General features: G+C 41.5%; 1 protein-coding gene across 3 annotated transcripts in view; it reads left to right on the top strand.

Moving 5' to 3' along the window:
* The window catches only part of EMB3144 (AAA-type ATPase family protein), a 91,371-nt gene extending 73,499 nt beyond the window's left edge, over positions 1–17,872 (top strand). Inside the window, exons 17-19 of one of the 3 annotated variants that reach the window (XR_013251599.1) lie at positions 8,488–8,548; positions 16,520–16,583; positions 17,513–17,872. The gene's annotated coding sequence lies outside the window, so the exon portion shown is untranslated. The remainder of the gene's footprint in view (positions 1–8,487; positions 8,549–16,519; positions 16,584–17,512) is intronic. The other 2 variants (XR_013251598.1, XM_077383071.1) reach the window with 2 other exon arrangements.
* Positions 17,873–18,444: the final 572 nt, after the last annotated feature.

Raw genomic sequence — 18,444 nt, forward strand, 5'->3', positions numbered from 1 at the left:
ATCTGCTAACTAATCCACAGATCGAGTGAAGGAAACGTGTATTTCGCCCCTCTGGATTCTCTTGCGAATAAAATGGCAATCAAATATGTTTGGTTCTCTCATGAAATACGGGATTGGTGGCTATGTGAATCGCAGCTTTATTATCACAGTAGAGCTGAGCTGGAGAAACCAATCTCTGACACGAGAGACCGTAACCAAAGAAGCTCCCCACTAATATGAGGCATAGCTCGGTATTCTGCCTCGGCGCTAGACTTTGAAACTATCTCTTGTTTCTTACTTTTCCACGATACCAGATTGCCGCCAACAAAGGTACTATAACCCGTGGTTGATCTCCTATCTGCTGGAGATCCTGCCCAATCTGCATCACTAAATCCTTCCACTCTGACATGCCCATTTTTTTTGAATATCAAACCTTTCCCTGGTGCACCTTTCAAATAGCAAAGAATTTGAACTACCGCTACCCAGTGAGAAGTACGAGGGGCACTCATAAACTGGCTAACTACTTCAACTGCATAAGAGATATCTGGGCGAGTAACAGTGAGATAAATAAGTTTTCCAACCAGACGACGGTACCTGCTAGGTCATCCATCAAGTCTCCCTCTTCTGCAATCAGCTTGGTGTTTGGATCCATAGGAACACCAGCAGGCTTTGCCCCCACAAATCCAGTCTCTAACAAATCAAGCACATATTTCCGCTGAGAAAGAGATAGATTGCTGCCAGAATAAGCTACCTCAATCCCTAGAAAATACCGTAGGCGACTAAGGTCTTTAGTGGAGAATTCAGCCTGTAAGAAGGTCTTCAATTTCTGTATACCAACCGTATCACTGCCTGTAATAATAATATCATCCACATAGACTATAAGGAGAACATGTCCTGCATCAGAGTGACAACTAAAGACAGAATGATCAACTGCACATTGCTGCATGCCAAATCTCATGACAGCGTCACTAAAGCGCCCAAACCATGCTCTAGGAGACTGCCTGAGCCCATACAAGGACTTGCGTAGCCTGCAAACTGAAGATGACATCTCCCCCTGAGCAACATACCCTGGAGGTTGCTCCATGTAAACCTCCTCAAGCAAGTCACCATGAAGGAAGGCATGCTTGACATCAAGCTGATAGATGGGCCAGCCTTGGTTGACAGCGAGGGAAATGAAGACACGAACACAGGGAATCTTGGCAACTGGGGAGAAGGTCTCCATGTAATCAACGCCGAAGGTCTGGGTGTAACCTTTGGCGACAAGGCGAGCCTTTAGCCTCTCAACAGTTCCGTTTGGTAAATATTTGATGGTGAACACCCATCTACAGCCAACGGTATGTGCCCCAGAAGGAAGAGGAAAATCCCAGGTGTGATTGGAACGAAGGGCAGCCATCTCAGACTCCATAGCAGGTGCCATCCTGGATGAGCAAGAGCATCAGAAACAGACTTGGGTAAAGAGACAGAAGACAAGGAAGAGACAAAGCTACGAAACAGAGGAGTCAGATGGTCATAGGAAACCACAGAAGAAATAGGATGAGCAGCTGTACGAGAGCGGGTACGAGATGCAATAGGAGAATCAACTAACTTATCAGAAGATGGTAAAAGAGGTACCTGAGAAGAGAAGATCAGGATCTCCGGCTGCGAGGACAGCAACCCAGACGGCAGGGCAGGAGCAACATCTCGCTGGTGACTCTGATAGATTCGTGTGACTAGAGGAGGAGGAGTAGGAGGTGGAGGAGTAGGAGAAGGAAGAGTAGGTGGAGTAGAAGGGACCATATCAGGGAGGACAGGGAGGGAGAGAGGAACTGGAGAATCAGAGAGGCCATCCCGGACAGTAGGAGGCTGAAAGAAAGGGGTGAACTCAAAGAAGGTGACATCGACCGAGATAAATAAGCGTCTTAGCCTAGGGCTGTAGCATCTATAGCCTTTTTGGGTACGGGAGTAGCTCAGAAAGACAGCGCTCAGCCTGAGGGTCCAACTTATCCAGATCAGGAGATAAGTTGTGTACAAAACAGACACAAGCAAAGACCCGGGGGTAAGAGGAAATGGATCACTCGTAGGATGAAGTATCGAGTATGGGGAGGAGCCATCAAGTACAGCAGATGGAAGGCGATTTGCGAGGAAGCAAGCGGTGAGAACAGCATCTCTCCAATAAGACTTAGGGACATGCATCTGAAAGAGGACGGAACGCGTGATGTCAAGTAACGGAGTTTCCGCTCAGCAACACCATTTTGCTGGGATGTGTGTGCACATGATGATTGATGAATGATACCGTGAGACGAGAGAAATGTGCTAAATTCATTAGAAAGATACTCATGTGCGTTATCAGTGTGTGAACATTTAAGGGTGGACTGATATTGTGTAGTAATCTCAGAATAAAAAGTACGGAATGCATTAAAAAACATGAGAATGATCTTTTAATAAAAACAACGAAGTAACACGAGAGAAATCATCCACAAATATGATAAAATATCTATAGCCAAACTGAGACATAGTCTGCGAGGGACCCCATACATCTGAATGTACTAAATCAAAAGGACGCGATACTCGACTAAGGACCCTAGAGGGGAAAGACACACGATGGTGTTTCCCAAGTTGACAAGGCTCGCAATCAAAAGGCTGAATAGTGGAAGAAACAGTAGATGTCTGGCGTAGCTTCTGGAGAGGGGGGTGACCGAGACGACAATGCCACAGGTATGAATCGACAAAGCTGTGTAAGGCAACACGAGGCAAGTCACTGTCGAGATGTTAGTGGCCATCCACCTCACGGCCCAAGCCAATCATCCTCCTAGTCGTGAGATCCTGAAAAACACAGTGAAAAGGAAAGAATGAGACAAAGCAGTATAGATTCTTAGTAATTTGACTAACATAAATTAAATTGAAAGGAGATTTGGGGACACAAAAAACAGAGGATAATGTAAAGCCAGAATGTGGAGATAAAGTACCAATACCAGTGATGGGTGTAGAGGTCCCATCAGCTAAAGTAACAGAATGAGTTGTAGGAGAAAATGGAGAAAAAGAACTAAGGGAAGAGGCATTACCAGTTAGATGGCTCGAGGTCCCTGAATCAATAATCCAAGAACTTGAGCTAGTAAGGAGAGTGGCCGGTGAACTACCTGGCTGAGCATAACCGGCAGTAGGTGGGCGGCTGCTGAGACGGAGACGCTGCAACTCATCGTAATCGGCCCTGGAAATAGTCATAGTGTCACTCTGTGGGGCGGTGGAGGCGCTGCCAAGAATGGACGGTGTTGGCGAAGCATCAATAGAATCTGCAGCAGTAAGGTGGGCCGACCAAGATGGACGAAGCTCTGGGTGTAGTGTGTAACAAGTATCTATATAATGTCCCTCTCGGCGGCAGTGAGTACAGTAAGAACGGGGTCAGCCACCAATACCACGGCTGCAACCACCATCGCGGCCGCCACCAAAGTCACGTTTGCCACCACCATGATCGACACGGCCGCGACCACGCCCGGATGAGCTACCACCACGACCAGAACAGAACCCGCCGTCATAAGCTGCAAGGGCGGAACCGTCGGGAGGAACTACAGTAGAAGAAGCACTGGGTAAGCACTGCTGAGCACTTGAATAAATCTCGCTGATAGATGGAAGTGAACCGGAGCCAAGAAGCTGCTGACGAAAGGGTAAAAATCTGGCCCCAGAGACTCGAGAAAGTGAACAGCACGGAATTGGTCACGCTGTCGAGTAAGAACAACCAGATCAGTGGTCAGGGGCATATAGGTGTTAAGCTGCTGGCAGAGTGAGATAAACCGGGTGTAGTGATGAGAGAGAGAGGACGTATCCACTCAGAGTACATGGATGAGAGACGTGTGAGGTTATCAACCCCAGAATAAATGAGAGCGGCATGATCCCAGATGGCCTTAGAGGTACGCAAGGTCATCAGTGGTCTATACACTTGGGGGGTCATACTCTGCCACAGAAGGCTGCGAATGAGGCCATCATCCTGCCTCCAACGGTCATAGGTAGGATCTAAGGGAGAAGGGGGATTCTGCTCAATAAGGGATACCTTGCCTCGAGCGAGGAGGTAGGTCTCAACAGCGAGACTCCAACTCAAGTAGTTGGGGCCTTCAAGATGCTTCGAGGTAATCTGAGGAAAAGAATGGTCCACAGACGGAGAGTATGAGGAAGGAGTATAACTCGAAGAAGAGGCCGACGCCGTAGCGGAGCGGGTGTCAGCACGAGAAGGGCTGATCTGAGGAGGATCAGCAACATCAGGGGAATCCATGACAATAGATAGAATAACGACAAGAGGTATGAGAAGCTCTCAACGATACCGGCAAATCAAAAGAAGTACAACGAAGATAGAGGAGGATAAAGGTAAAGGAAGTTAGACCGATGATCCAGAGAAAAGAGTGCGGCTCCGAGACAAGGACAAGGGATGGGGGCGAGATATATGAGCCATAGGGAAACAAGAAGATATAAGGACTAGAGTCGGAGCCGCAAAGAGGTAGAGAACAATTTCAAAGGATTTTAGATCATTGGGAAGAGAATGAAACTAGGGTTGCTTGGTTTCGTTGTTCGAAGAGGGTAAAAGAGAGGAGAAGGGAGGTACTGTAGCAGGTTACTGTAGCGGTACTGTAGCGGGGTTGAAGGAAGGAGGGTTAGGGTTTTAGAATTAGGGTTAGGGTTAGGTTAGAGAGAGGGAGAAGGGGGAGGGTTAGCGTTAGGGTTAGGGTTGATGGAGAAGATGGAGGGTAAAGGTTTCCCTAGGGATCAGAAACCCTAGGGCTCTGATACCATGTTGAGAGAGAATAGAGAGGAGAAAAATGAGTTGGGAAAATCTCCCCCTCACTTACGTATTTATATTAACTAGGATAAGTACAAAAATGACAACTATGCCTTAGGCAATACAACAGATTGGTTCACCATGAATTTCATAAACTGACGAGTTATCTAAATTTAAGTAAATACTCATTTAGGCCTTGGTTGGCTACACCCTAAAATTACAATTTTTCTTAAGTTTCTATACTGGTGAAAATAAAATTTACAATTTTGGGAGTTTATCTGTTTGGACGAAATATATAAACGACTTTTGTGGGTGCGGATCACGGCCAAGGTAATTTGGGCGTAGATTGGAGTAGATAGTTCTTTGTGGAATAAAGCGAGGGGAGCAACGACTCTCAAGAAATTTGAATCCAAGAATGCCTTTACTGGTTAGAAGACAGAGCAAATCACCTTGACTCGGCAAGGAAATTCTCCACTAGTGGACGTTGAGGGACATACATGGCTGCATTTTATATTTGTCACGTGTACTGTGACAAGTGTACATGAGTGCGTGTGGTGCGTAGGTTTGAAAGGTGATGTGATTGTGAGTGGTTGTAATGTGTGTAAGTGAGACATGGATGTGCCACATCAGCAAGCAGTGGCATCCAGCTTTCACATCATCATGTCAGAAACTCTCACATTGCAACATCATCATCTATGAGCTGGTTACAGCTGGCATTACAGATATCATTGGGTTGGCAGCCAGCGGATGAGGCCTCAAAATAGGACCTCAGGGTGGAAAACTAGACCACCTTGTTTTGTGATATTTGGGAGTTGTCTTTGAGGAGTCTTGCTGAGCAACAGAGCTCTTTGGAGAGGAGTGTATTCCCTCCATTGATGAGTGGCTAAAAGTTCCCTTCGATGTATGAGATTTTCACCTCTATCTTTTATTTTCTTTTTGAATGCAATCATTCTGTCCCATGAATTACACTCTGGAATTTTTTGTTCGTTCCTGAAATTTTCTACCTGTAGATTTGTTTTTGTCAACCAATTCATACTTTTCCTTCGTCAAGAACGCTAGATCTAATTGCTATTCCACTTTTTTTTTATCAAATCTACCACTGATGTTCTGTCAATCTCGCAATAGCTGTTGCAGCAGAAAACATGTTATGTAGTTCCAGACACACAAATTAGATATGAAATTTCGAGAACTACATCATAAGCAGTCAGTTCAACTTAGATAATACAGAGTTGAAAATCATTAGGAAGCTTCAAGCTTCTTCCTTTTTGTTGGAATCCTGACCACATCTGTTAGCTATGTTGCATCAGTACGGATACGAGTGTCGGAATCGGACACGGGTATCGAGTGTCGGATTCGGCAAACCACAAAAGGAACGATTCGTGGATTCGCCAAAATATTTTAATTAATTTTCAAATTTTAATTTTTTTTACATAATAATATGATTATAGCAAGTAATATATTGAAAATTTTAATTGGCAAAAGTAGATATAATGTTTTATTTCCATTTAAGAAACTTAGATGGTTAAAACTTAAAACTTGTGTTAATTGTAGAGTTGTGGTTGTAGTATTCAGAAAAAAACAAATAAAAGAGATCTAGAAGTGTCTCAAAGAATCCTGAAGTATTGGAATCCGAGACGTGTCTGACATGGATTTTTTGCCCATATAGAAGAATCCATGTAACATGGTCTGTCACCATAAATAGCTCAGTTCTTGATATCAAAGTTGACTGTGAAACCAGTCACAGTTACTTCTCTGAATCCCGTTCTATATCAGAACAAGAGAAAACATTCCTTAGACTGAACGATTCGTCCAGCCTGCAATACTCCATATAGAAAACAAAGTGACCTGTAGAACTGTTCCAGATCTGCTATATTTCGAGCTGACCTTTAATATCATAAGATGCAGCGAGAACTGATAGGCATTGCGTCCTGAATACCATCGTGTTCACAGCAAAGTCACAAACTTGAAGGATTGTGTCTAAGTAACCAGTAAAACACTCCATTACTGCACTGTCTGTCAGTCCGAGCATCAATTAGGATTTGATCTTGCTTCTGCCGCTCGCCACAGTACATCAAACTTGGTATCAGACCCAAGCCATGCGAAAACGAACGTTCCTCCGCAGTCCTGGAGTGCTTCATTTCAGATCTGTTTCTTCTTTTTATAATTCAGATCCTGTTTTGATCCTATCCTTGTTTGTATCGAAGATCCTGCAGTCTATTTCACAAATATCTCCAATATTTTCAAAATATAGCGATTTTATCACGATATTTTGGTAAAATGACAAAATCCCGAAATAATCCCGAGAATTTAAAAAATATAGCAAAATTTTCACTTTCCACAATAATATTACTATGTATTTTTTTTAATAGTAATATCACGATATTTTTATGATATTTTTTTTAAATTTTTTCTTAATTTTTATATATATATATATATATATATATATATATATATATATATATATATATATTTTATTTTATTTTATATCAAGTCAAGATCCAGAAGTTTAGCTTATAAACCGTCAGTTCTGATCTGGAGTTGCATTTTTTGGACACTATTTCCGTTGCATATTTTCTCTAAGTTGATACCTTTTGTTCTACACAACAAGAGACTTGGCTCTGCTCTTTCCAACTGTTTTGTTTACTTTACATTCACAGAAAGCTGTTTCAGAATTATTGCTTACGTCAGTTCTGTCCATCTTAGAATTCTTTCTGCTACAAACCGAGCAACCAAAGAGCAGTTCTACTTAGTTTTGGGACTGTTTAAGCTATAGTTATATCTTGAACACTTCATTGAGTATTGAGCCTCGCTCACAATATGTGCTAATCCTCTGCAGTTTCTTGATAGATTTTATTTTTCCATCTTGATACAATCCTATTGATACCTGTGGCTGCTAACTAGCCAACTTGTGCTTATTTTCATACCTTTGGAGCTGCCATTCATTCCTCAGATATATGACTACGATGATTGTGAGACCGAATGCTTGTATTAGATTGAGGAGAGTCGTGACCAAGAGATGATCCAATGTGCGAGAGGGACCATAGCCCTTCCGCCGAATCTATGTGTATATGGATGGAAGGGGAGCAACATGAGTTGGGAGAACCTCCTTTCAACATATGGGGGGGGTGTGCAACTGATTCATGAGGTTGTTTGCAGTGGTAGCATATCGGCGGAACGCTAGAAGGAAGCCTGTAAAGAGCGAGAATCTAGACAAGTGATGTAGCCTTACTATGTGTGTGTGGGTGTTTTACCAGGTTTGAACGACAATCTCACCTACTAGCGCAGCTTGGAAATTGGAAAAGAAGATAAAAGGAAAACCTTGGACTTTTCTCCCTTCTCTGTATTATTTCATAAAATTAATAAAAGTCTCCTTACAAATGAATCGTCCACTCCTTTATAATTAGGAGAGAATCTAAATGGAATAAAGGTCAACAATTGATCACAGTAATTCATACTTGCCTAAGGGTGTGTTCACTTGCTATCTCGCGGTGAGAAAAGAAAGGCCCGCTTTTTTTTCCTGAGAAACCTACAAATAGGGTGTTCACTTGCTCTCTCTCAAAACCCGATTTATCTACGTGGAAAAGTCCAAAAAATACGTGGAATTTAGTGTTTTCTCGCTAACGCGAGACTTCATTTCCGACCTAATTCATGCGACTTCATTTCCGACCTCTCCCTCCCTCTCTCCTTCCCTCTCTCTCTCTCTCTCTCTCTCTCTCTCTCTCTCTCTCTTTGTTATCTAATTTTTCCATTTTTTTGGGTTTTAGATCCACATATGTCTCGTCTTCGGCTAGCTCCGTGAACGGAAAAGAGGGATTTCCCAGTAAGGTAACCCTCTCTCCCTCCCCTCCCTCTCTCTCTGTCCATACCCTATCTCTATCTATATTTTTGTTTTTTTATTGGCAGTTGGGCTCAGATTTATGCAATTTAGGGCTCAGATTTGTGTAATGTCTCATCTCCTCAGACTTGTGCAATTTAGGGTTCCAATTTAATCCAAAACCCTAGTTTTTTTTTGCATCTGTGCAATTTAGGGTTGGGTCTTCCAATTTTTGTTGCATTTTGGGTTATTTTGCTCCTCAGATTTGTGCAAATTAGGGTTTATTTTTACCGTAATTTCCATCTCACACTCTATTTTTTCATCAGTTTATGAAGAAATAGTAACAATAGCACATGGTTTCATGTTTTCGTTGGGTCTTTAAGAAAACAGTATCACTATCAAAGGGTTTGGTTTTTTGGGGGTTTCATGTTTCTTTGGGATTTCATTGTCAGCATTTTTTCATCTCCCTTGGTTTGGTTTCTACAAGGCAAAGGGTTTGGATTTTACGGTTTCTACAAGGCAAAGAGTTCGAATTTTCATCTCCTAGCGTTTTTTTTTCATTTTCATTTTTTCCTACAAACAATAGAAAAGGCTTCGGATTTTATATGGTTTGGTTTCGGATTTTGTGGCCTTGATGCAATGTGTTAATTAGCTTTTTTTTTTCTCCAGTAATGGGTGATAGCAAATGGTTCCGACTTTCATATCCCATCCTTTTTTTTCGTCATTTTGTAAAATTGCTAACTTATTAATGGGTAATTAGCTTTTATTTGTGGACATGGGTTTCAGATTTTGTGCTGTTGATGTAATGTGGTGGGTGTTGATGATATTTGTGTTTCGTTTTTGGGGGTGTTGATGCAATTTAGTTTTGGAGATGTGTTTCGGATTTTGGGGCGTTAATGCAATGTGGTTGGAGTTGTGGGTGTTGATGATATTTGTTTTTCGGATTTTGGGTTGTTGATGCAATGTAGTTTTGGACATGGGTGTTGATGAAATGGTTGAGTGCTCCCCCCACATAGGTTGTTGGCGGTTTTAATGTTTTTGGTGGTTGGGTGCTTATCTAGAATTATGTGGTTTTTTTATTATGTGGTAGGGCTACCATCATGCCTCGAGAACCAGCAAATAGGAGAATGCTGATTATTCGAGTTGCAGCTCTAGTAATGTCTGCGGTAGTTGCATTGACAGTTAGGGTGAGACTTTACCTTGAAGAAAATATGACAAGAGCCCTTATGAAAGTGGGTACCTAACTCGTAGGAAATTTGTACACGTGTTACGCGGGCAGAGAATCATTGTATTGTACTTCTGCATATGGATGTTTGCTGCTTCCGCAGCTTCGTGGGCATATTTAGAAACACGGCCCTTCTTGAAGACACAATACCATGTTGTGTCGAGGAACAAGTTGCGATTTTCTTACATGTAATTGCCCACAACGAAAGGAACCGTAGTATTAGGGCATTCATTAGACGGTCAAGGGCGACTGTTTCGAAGTATTTTAACAAGGTTTTGGATGCTGTGCTCAAATTGTAAGACTTGTTCATATTATGTCCGTCAAGGGACACACCACGTGCCATTGCTGAAAATCCGAATTTTATGCCGTACTTTAAGGTACCGTATACCTGTGTAGTGGGTCTGGAAGTTGTTAGCAAGTGACTCATATGTTATCACTAACGGTTGACATTTGGAATGTCTATATTGTAGGATTGTATTGGTGCAATTGACGGAACACACATTCAAGCAACAATATCTCTCAATTTGAAACCCAGATTTATTTGTCGTAAGGGATTGCCATCTCAAAATGTGCTAGCCGCATGTGACTTCGACCTGAAGTTTACTTACGTGTTAGCTGGGTGGGAAGGGTCGGCATCAGACTCTAGGGTCTTAGCATCTGCTTTATCAAAGCTGAATGAGATTCCGTGTTTACCAGGTAGTTGTGAGTTTGTTTACCACCTGAACGACATTAGAGGGTGCAGACCTCAATCTCCAGAGGAGTTGTATAATCGAAGGCATTCATCAGCAAAGAATGTAATCGAGTGAACTTTTGGTGTCTTGAAGAAACGATTCAACATAATAAATTCACCACTCATGTACCCATTCGGAACGACAGGTGGACAGTCTTAGCCTGTTGCTGCGTCGACAACCGCATAAGGAGGGAGATGCCAAATGATACATACATTCCGATTGTTGACAATCAGTGTTGCATGGATTCGGATTCGTGTGCCGGGATCCGACACGGATTCGAGGTGTCCGATTCGGCAAACCCCCAAAAGTAGGATTCAGATTCGGTAATTTTTAAATAAAATAAAATTTTCAAAATTTAAAATTTATATATATATATATATATATATATATATATAGAGGAAAAGGATTGTACGCTCGACCGTACCTAAAGTTAGGTACGGTAGAGTGCCAAATCACATGGGTCCCCCATTTTTGGTGGGCATCTAAACCATTCATTTGCAAGGCCCCATCATAGATAGGGTGCATACCAAAAATCAGCACCATTGAATCATCCTAACCCCTCCAAAACTGGAGGCCAAAATGGGCAGATTTGTGGACAAACACTGTCTGTCCATTTTGGCCTCCACAAATGGATGGGTTAGGATGATCCTATGGAGCTGTTTTTTGGTATGCACCCTATCTATGATGGGGCCTTGCAAATGAATGGTTTAGATGCCCACCAAAAATGGGGGACCCATGTGATTTGGCACTCTACCGTACCTAACTTTAGGTACGGTCGAGCGTACAATCCTTTTCCTCATATATATACATATATATGAGGCCTGTTGGTGAGCTTAAGCTCACCAAACTTATGGTGAGCTAGCTTGCCCAATCACATGGGTCCCACATTTTGGGGAGTGATCCAAACCATTCATTTGCAAGGCCTTATCATAGATAGGGTGTGTACCAAAAATCAGCTCCATAAGATCATCCTAACCCCTCCATTTGTGGAGGACAAAAATGGACAGACCCTATGGAGCTGATTTTTGGTACATTCCCCATCTATGTAAGGGACTTTCAAATGAATGGTTTGGATCATCCTAACAAAGTGGGCCCCCATGTGATTGGGCAAGCTAGCTCACCATAAGTTTGGTGAGCTTAAGCTCACCAACAGTTTCCTCTCTCTATATATATATATATATAAATGAGGAAAATGATTGTGAGCTTGAAGCTCATATTGCTTATATGAGCTTGAGGGCCCAAACACATGTGGGCCCACATTGTTAGGATGATCTAAAGCATTCATTTGAAAGGTCCTTACATAGATAGCATGTGTACAAAAAATCAGCTCCATAGGATCATCCTAACCCATCCAAAAGTGGAGGGCAAAATGGACAGACACTGTTTGCCACAAATTTGCCCATTTTTGCCCTCTGCTTTTGGACGGGTTAGGATGATCCAATGGAGCTGATTTTTGGTACACACCCTATCTATGATGGGGCCTTGCAAATGAATGGCTTGGATCACCACAAAAAATGTGGGACCCATGTGTTTGGGCCCTCAAGCTCATATAAGCTATATGAGCTTCAAGCTCACAATCATTTTCCTCTCTCTCTCTCTCTCTCTATATATATATATATATATTCATGAAAAATTTGAGGGTAGAAAGTTGAGGCGAGTTTTGTATTAAGAGAGTTCAAGGAGGAAGGGGGTCGATGTTCGAGGGTCGAGGCCCTAGGGTTTTTATTAAAAGTTTACGGGTTGTGCTTTCGTATAAAAAAAGTTAAGAAAATACATTTAAAGGGAAAATATACAGGATTCGCATTTCAAAATCTAGGTGTGTCCCACGTGAATCCATGTCTGATTCGGATGCGGAGACGTGTCGACACGGATTCGGCATAGGGGGGCAAAGAATCCATGCAACATAGTTGACAATGAGTTGGAGGTCACTGCAGCAGAGGAGGTTGAGCCACCACTTCCTTTGCCTGCTATTTCTAGGGCTGAAGATGTGAGATGGGCAATGAACTTCGAACAGGAATTATGAATCATATGTGAAATGATTTCCAGGCACCCCGCTGCCGTCGTGAGGATGATATGTTGTTATTTTGTTTCGCTACTATGTTTGATGATCTATTGTTGGGTTGTATTAATTTCGCCACTCTGTTATTTGTCTTTTGCAACTATGTTTGATGATATGTTGTTGGGTTATATTAGCATTTCTTTAACTTCACTTTCGCTACTATGTTTCTTCATACCCTTGTTGATGATATGTTGGTATGACTCGATATTTCGACTGTTTCTCTACCATGTTTCACAAGTTCAACAAATCCTCAATGTTGTAGATAGGGCTGCAAATGAGCCGAGCCGAGCCGAGCTTTGGGGTGTTCGGGCTCGGCTCGTTTAGTTTTTATGAAGGCTCGTGTTCGGCTCGGCTCGTTTAGTTTTCGGAAAAGCTCGGCTCGGCTCGGCTCGTCTCAAGAATGATAAAAACATACATATGTGGGATTTGAACCCAAGCCCCCTCTAAATCCAACGCCTTAACCACTCGGCCAAACTTTCATTTGTGATAAACAACCCACGTTCTTTTATTTTATATATAAAAAGCAAACAAAATCCAAGCTTTAAAGCTCGGCTCGGCTCGTTTATGAACCGAGCCTAAAAAGCTCGCGAGCTTTTCCGAGCCGAACTATACAAAGCTCAAGTTCGACTCATTTATTTGGCGAGCCTAATTTTTGGGCTCGGGTTTGGTTCGTTTAGTAAACGAACGAGCCCGAGCCCAGCTTTTAACGAGCCGAACCCAAACATGTTCGAGAGCCGGGTCGGTTCATTTGCAGCCCTAGTTGTAGATACGATGGCCTTAACTTCAGTAGATAAGAAGAAAAATAGCTTCTGGTGTGATGAGATGGATAGGCTTCTCATAGTAGCCCTACTGAATCAGGTTGCCGAGGGCAACAAGGCCCCTAACAGGTTCAAAGAGGTTGCCTACAATGCCGTGGCGCAGGAGCTTAGCAACGTCCTTAAAAGGCAGATCACAAAAAGACCATGTCAGAACCGTATGAAGACGATGAAAGCTAACTATAGGACTCTGAACAGTATCGTCAATTTGAACGGTTTAGGATGGGATTCACAACTGAAAAAAATTTCTGTTGAAGAGCAAGTGAAGAATGATTACTTGGTAGTAATTTATAATCCTCACAATTCCTTCATTTTTTTATTACGATTTGCTCACAATCGTTGCAATGCCTCGGTTTTTTAGAGCAATCGTGAACATCTGCATTTATTTAATAACCGTTCCGAGCTATACGAGGAGTGGAAAGTAGTGTTCGACGAAGATTATACGACTGGGGAGTTCGCTAGGGACAGAGATGCCCCTTCCTAGGAGACACAGGATGTGGAGGGTACTTTCCCGTCGAGCCAGGCAGTAGGGCTCGATGATATGTTCGACGGTTTCACCCCTGCTCCTACTCCTCCCCCTGCTCCTCGTGCTTCCAGATCATGTCATTCATCTCCATTCAGAGACACTAGCATGGGCTTCAGTGACTCATCGCCACTGAAAGTCCGAACTCCAGGTAGTAGCGGAAAGAGGAAGAGGCGAGCTAGTGGTGCCCAGCTTTCATCAGATATCAGTGAGTTGTCGTCCAGTATTAGGATGGTTGCTGAGGCCATCACGTTGACTGCTGAGGTGCACAACCTTATTGACTTGAAAGTCTCCGTCACCAGCAAGGAGCGGATTAAGGCCTATGCCTACCTTCACAAAAGTCACGAGGATTCTGAAGTCTTCCTTTCCCTCTGTGAGGATGATCGACTGGAGATGATGGGACAAATTGTGGCGCAGACGCGCAGTTGGAGTAGTTTCGTATAGTTTTGGGCTTTTTGTTGGGGGTCTTTTTGGGGGGTTTATATGATGATCATTTTGATTGCTTGTAGTATGACTTGGATACTTTGATGCGGCTTTATTTGCGTGGACTTCTTTTTTATATGTTTATTTTTGTTGGACTTGTTTATCCTATGTTTTTGGGGTATTTGGCAGTTTATGTTGTTGCCATTTTGGATTATGTTGGTTGATGTGGTAGTTACTTATGTTGATGTAGTTACTTATGTTGATGTGGTTGATGGGGGGTTGATGTGGTTGACTTTTTATTACTATGTTTATGGGATGTACTTTTTGTTCCGTCTTTTGCGACTGTTGGGTCTTATTCTGTTTATGTTCTTGCGGTCTTGTTGTCTGTTTATACTGTTTTTGGTGTTGTTTTCGAATTTAATTGCTTTTGTCCAGATTAATGGCCAAAATGAAGTTTTATGTGGTTTTCAAGGGAAGACAGGTAGGCGTATATGACAGTTGGCAACACTGTCATCTTCAAGTTAACTGGTTTAGTGAAGCATGCTATTGTTCATATAGCACTAGGGACGAGGCAGGAGTTTCCCTTAATGCGTTTTTACAGCGCAATAGTGCAGAGCGCCGTCTTCCACAACTTGATGATCGCATTAAAAAGCACTTTGAAGACCGGTGTGAAGATAGGAAAGAAGAGATCTACATTCCTGAGGATCCCCAGGCCTCAAATTACACTATCCACTTTCTCTTTATGTTAGCTTTTATTGTGGTGTTTGTTGCTATGTTTTTCATTTTTTAGGCCTATAATTATGTTAGACTATGAAATGTGGTTCCAGGTTAGGATTGGATTGAATTTATGAGATTTCTGTTTAGCTCTTCCAGCACAGTTTACTTGGCAAATGAACAGTCGCAGGATTCCAATTCTCTCGGTTTCTCAGGGTTTCCTGGGCAACTGAACGGCCACATGATTCCTTTTCTAGCACAGTTTCTTTTCCTTTTTGCCTGTCAGATTCTTTTCTTTTCTTTTCCTTCAGCGAGGAAACAAGTGAACGCACACTAAAAGAAAGAGCTAATAAAAGCAACAAGTAAATCAAAGCAAATCATGGTGGCCGATTGGGATGGGACTGATAAGGGACTGGTTTTATGGTGGCCGATTGGGATGGGATTGATATGGGACTGGTTTAGGGTGGCCAATTGGTTGGGTGATTCCTATAAGTTTTGGGAGGTTTGCTTGGATTTACATGGAAAGATCAAGAAAGGACCAGGTTTAGCGTTGTTTGGCTATGCATAGGCTTGGGAATTGGATTGAAAAAATGGTTTGGATGATGTTGGTGGCCAGCTGGGATGATAGTGGTGATCAGTTTGTTTCTTGATCAGCAAACAAATTACAGGAACAAAGAACTCAAGAAACTGAATTAAAGTAGTAATAATGAAGAGAGGGAAGGAAAGAATCTAAAATCACTCTAGAGTTCCTAGGAATCACTCCGAGGGCTGAAGCATCACACTCCAAGACACTCGGTGGCGGCAGCAGTCTAAATTTTATTCATCATTATCTCCAAAAGGGGCCAAAGGCCTTACCTAGAGAGCGTACCTTGCGTGGGAGCTTCTTACCCCTATGAGGAATCTAGCTAGAATGAAGGAACTAACAAAAAGGACTAGTAATACTATTAAACTTCTATAACCAAGACAAGTCCTCTTGATTCACTGAGTTTAAGTGAATTAAAAAGTAAACAGCCAAATACCCCCATCACTAGTGAAAAGGACTTGAATGTCCCATAACTAGGGAATCTGTCACGTGAGTCCCACATCATCCTCATGCCAAAGCAGAATTTGGGCTTTGGAATTCATTCCTTGGGGTCTCCTTTGAATTTTCACGGGATGGTTTAGATTCTTATCACTTCTCTTGTTATTTGCGTGAGGCTTTTTATTGCCTTTTTTCAGCATGAAAACAGCATTTTTTTATGACATAGGGTATCCCCACCCCATTTTAGGGCGGAGCTAATCCCTATGGATGCACACAATCACCCGTAAACTAAGTGCATCAGGCAACTCCAATGAACTCGAACTTGCGTCTACATTGCATCTTTTTGGTTGATTTAACACACCTCTTAAACATGAATACCTGTTTCTTTTTCAGCATGATGAACAGCAAATTAACTTCCATTTTGAGAGGTTCAAACGCTGATTTTCTGGGTTGATTTGATTCATTTTTCAGGCGTCTGTTGGTTCATCAAGTTCGTGGATTTTTTGAGGGCCAACAAATCCACTGATTTTCCTAGGTACTAATCTGATCTGATCTGACACCCTCAAGCAGGAGAATGGAGACATTTCATTCCCAGCTTATTTGAATTTTAAAGATTACACTGGTCAAAGTGACTTGATATTTCAAACCCAGCTTCTAATACTCCATTCAATTCTAATAGAAAGATTTGTTTCTCATAAATATGAATGTTTTGACAGTTTGAGGTAAACATTGGTTGAAAATTCTTCACGTTAAATTCTTATTCGAACTTTAGTACTCGCGAGGAGAGTTAAATAAGTTTTAATTATGTGCCTGTTTTTATGTTCAATAATCTTATACTATTGTCTAGAATGAGTATGGCATCTGTGAAGGGTCATTTTTCATTCCCAATTAATGGAAGGAACAGAAAAGACAGGTACTCTTATTGAGCCCTAATATATTTTATCTTTGTTTTGCTATGAAATTGTGTCTGCCATTCTAGAGAAAATTTGAGAAACCCTTATTCGGGTCAAACTTGACCCAAAGTAAATGAGCAAAGTCATCAAATGGGTGATTCAAGACTATAACTCTAGATTTAGTCACATGATACAAACCCAAACTTTCGATGCCTAAATTTCAGAGAAAATTGGAATTTACAACTTTTGTCAAATTACATATTTGAACAACCAAAGCAGCACAGGAGTTAAAATTAAATATATTTGCAATTTAACTGAATGTTGCCCAAGAGTCCAATAACAGTTTTTAAAACAACAAATTTTATGGATACTGATGGTGACTTTTAGCAGTAAGCATTGTACCATATTCTTTTTTTTTGTTGTTGAAAATTAGCATTGTACCATATTCTGTTTAATGAAATGAAAACATGATTACATTTTTTTGTTATTGAAAGTATTTTTTTTCTTTTCTTCTTTTGATGATCCAACATGGATCCCTGGCTTACAGCAAGTTGTCTGACATGTGCTGCAGGTAGTCAAATTTGATGGAGTTTCCATTCAGGAGAGAATCTGAATATTGTACCTTCAAAAACATTGAGCAGCTTTAGTGACTTTCTCCAGAAGGATTGGTTCTTGGTTCTAATTGCAGATGTTCTTCAATCAGACCTTGTCCACAGAGAGTTATGATCTTTGTGATAAATGGTTTTCTCTCCTCTTAGATCTGTTGATATACAGTGGGCTGAAAGCACAATAGGGACATGGGACTACTGTCAGAGATAACAATTTTGTTAGCATCCTTTTGGTTGGGTGAGATTTAACTGTTTTTTCATTATTTTGTTGGCATAATGATATAACTTGGCATAATGATAATAACAATTTGCTTTCTCGCCTCTATTATTCGTCTACTTCTCCTCCCCTGTTCTTCTCTCCCTTTTCTACTAACTCTTCTTCTTCTTTCTTCTTCTTCTAATTTCTTCTCCCAGCCTACATCAGTAGGACATCTGATCTTATATTGCTTCATCTACTTGTACGTGGGCTTGGGTTCATGCTATGTTTCTGTTACTTACAGATGTGGAGAATGTAAAGCTAATTTCTTCCACATTTGGATTCCAGGAATTTTCTAGAAACGTTTGGAAAAGGATGTCTTGTTTTCCATTGTTTAATTAGACATGAAAATAGTAACTTCAACCTCCGCAGTTCCAATTTTTATATACAGCACTGTCAATTTATAATTACATCCCTCTAAATAAGTCATACCCTTATGATTTCCCTTGTAAATCGTGGAAGCATAAGAATTCTCCTAGGAAACAAATTTCTAAGGAAATAAGGTTAATCAAACCAGGAAATTAAAAATAAATAAATTATTTATCACTTGGTACTCCAAAATTTGGTTGAGTATTTCCGAGTTGGGTGTTTTTGTTTGGTGCAAAACACCACAAATTTTCCAGTGAATAAAATCGATAT

This window comes from Tasmannia lanceolata, unplaced genomic scaffold (assembly GCF_043159265.1).
Source record: "Tasmannia lanceolata isolate RefF3 unplaced genomic scaffold, GAP_Taslan_0.1 ptg000006l, whole genome shotgun sequence".
NCBI classification, from domain to species: Eukaryota; Viridiplantae; Streptophyta; class Magnoliopsida; order Canellales; family Winteraceae; genus Tasmannia; species Tasmannia lanceolata.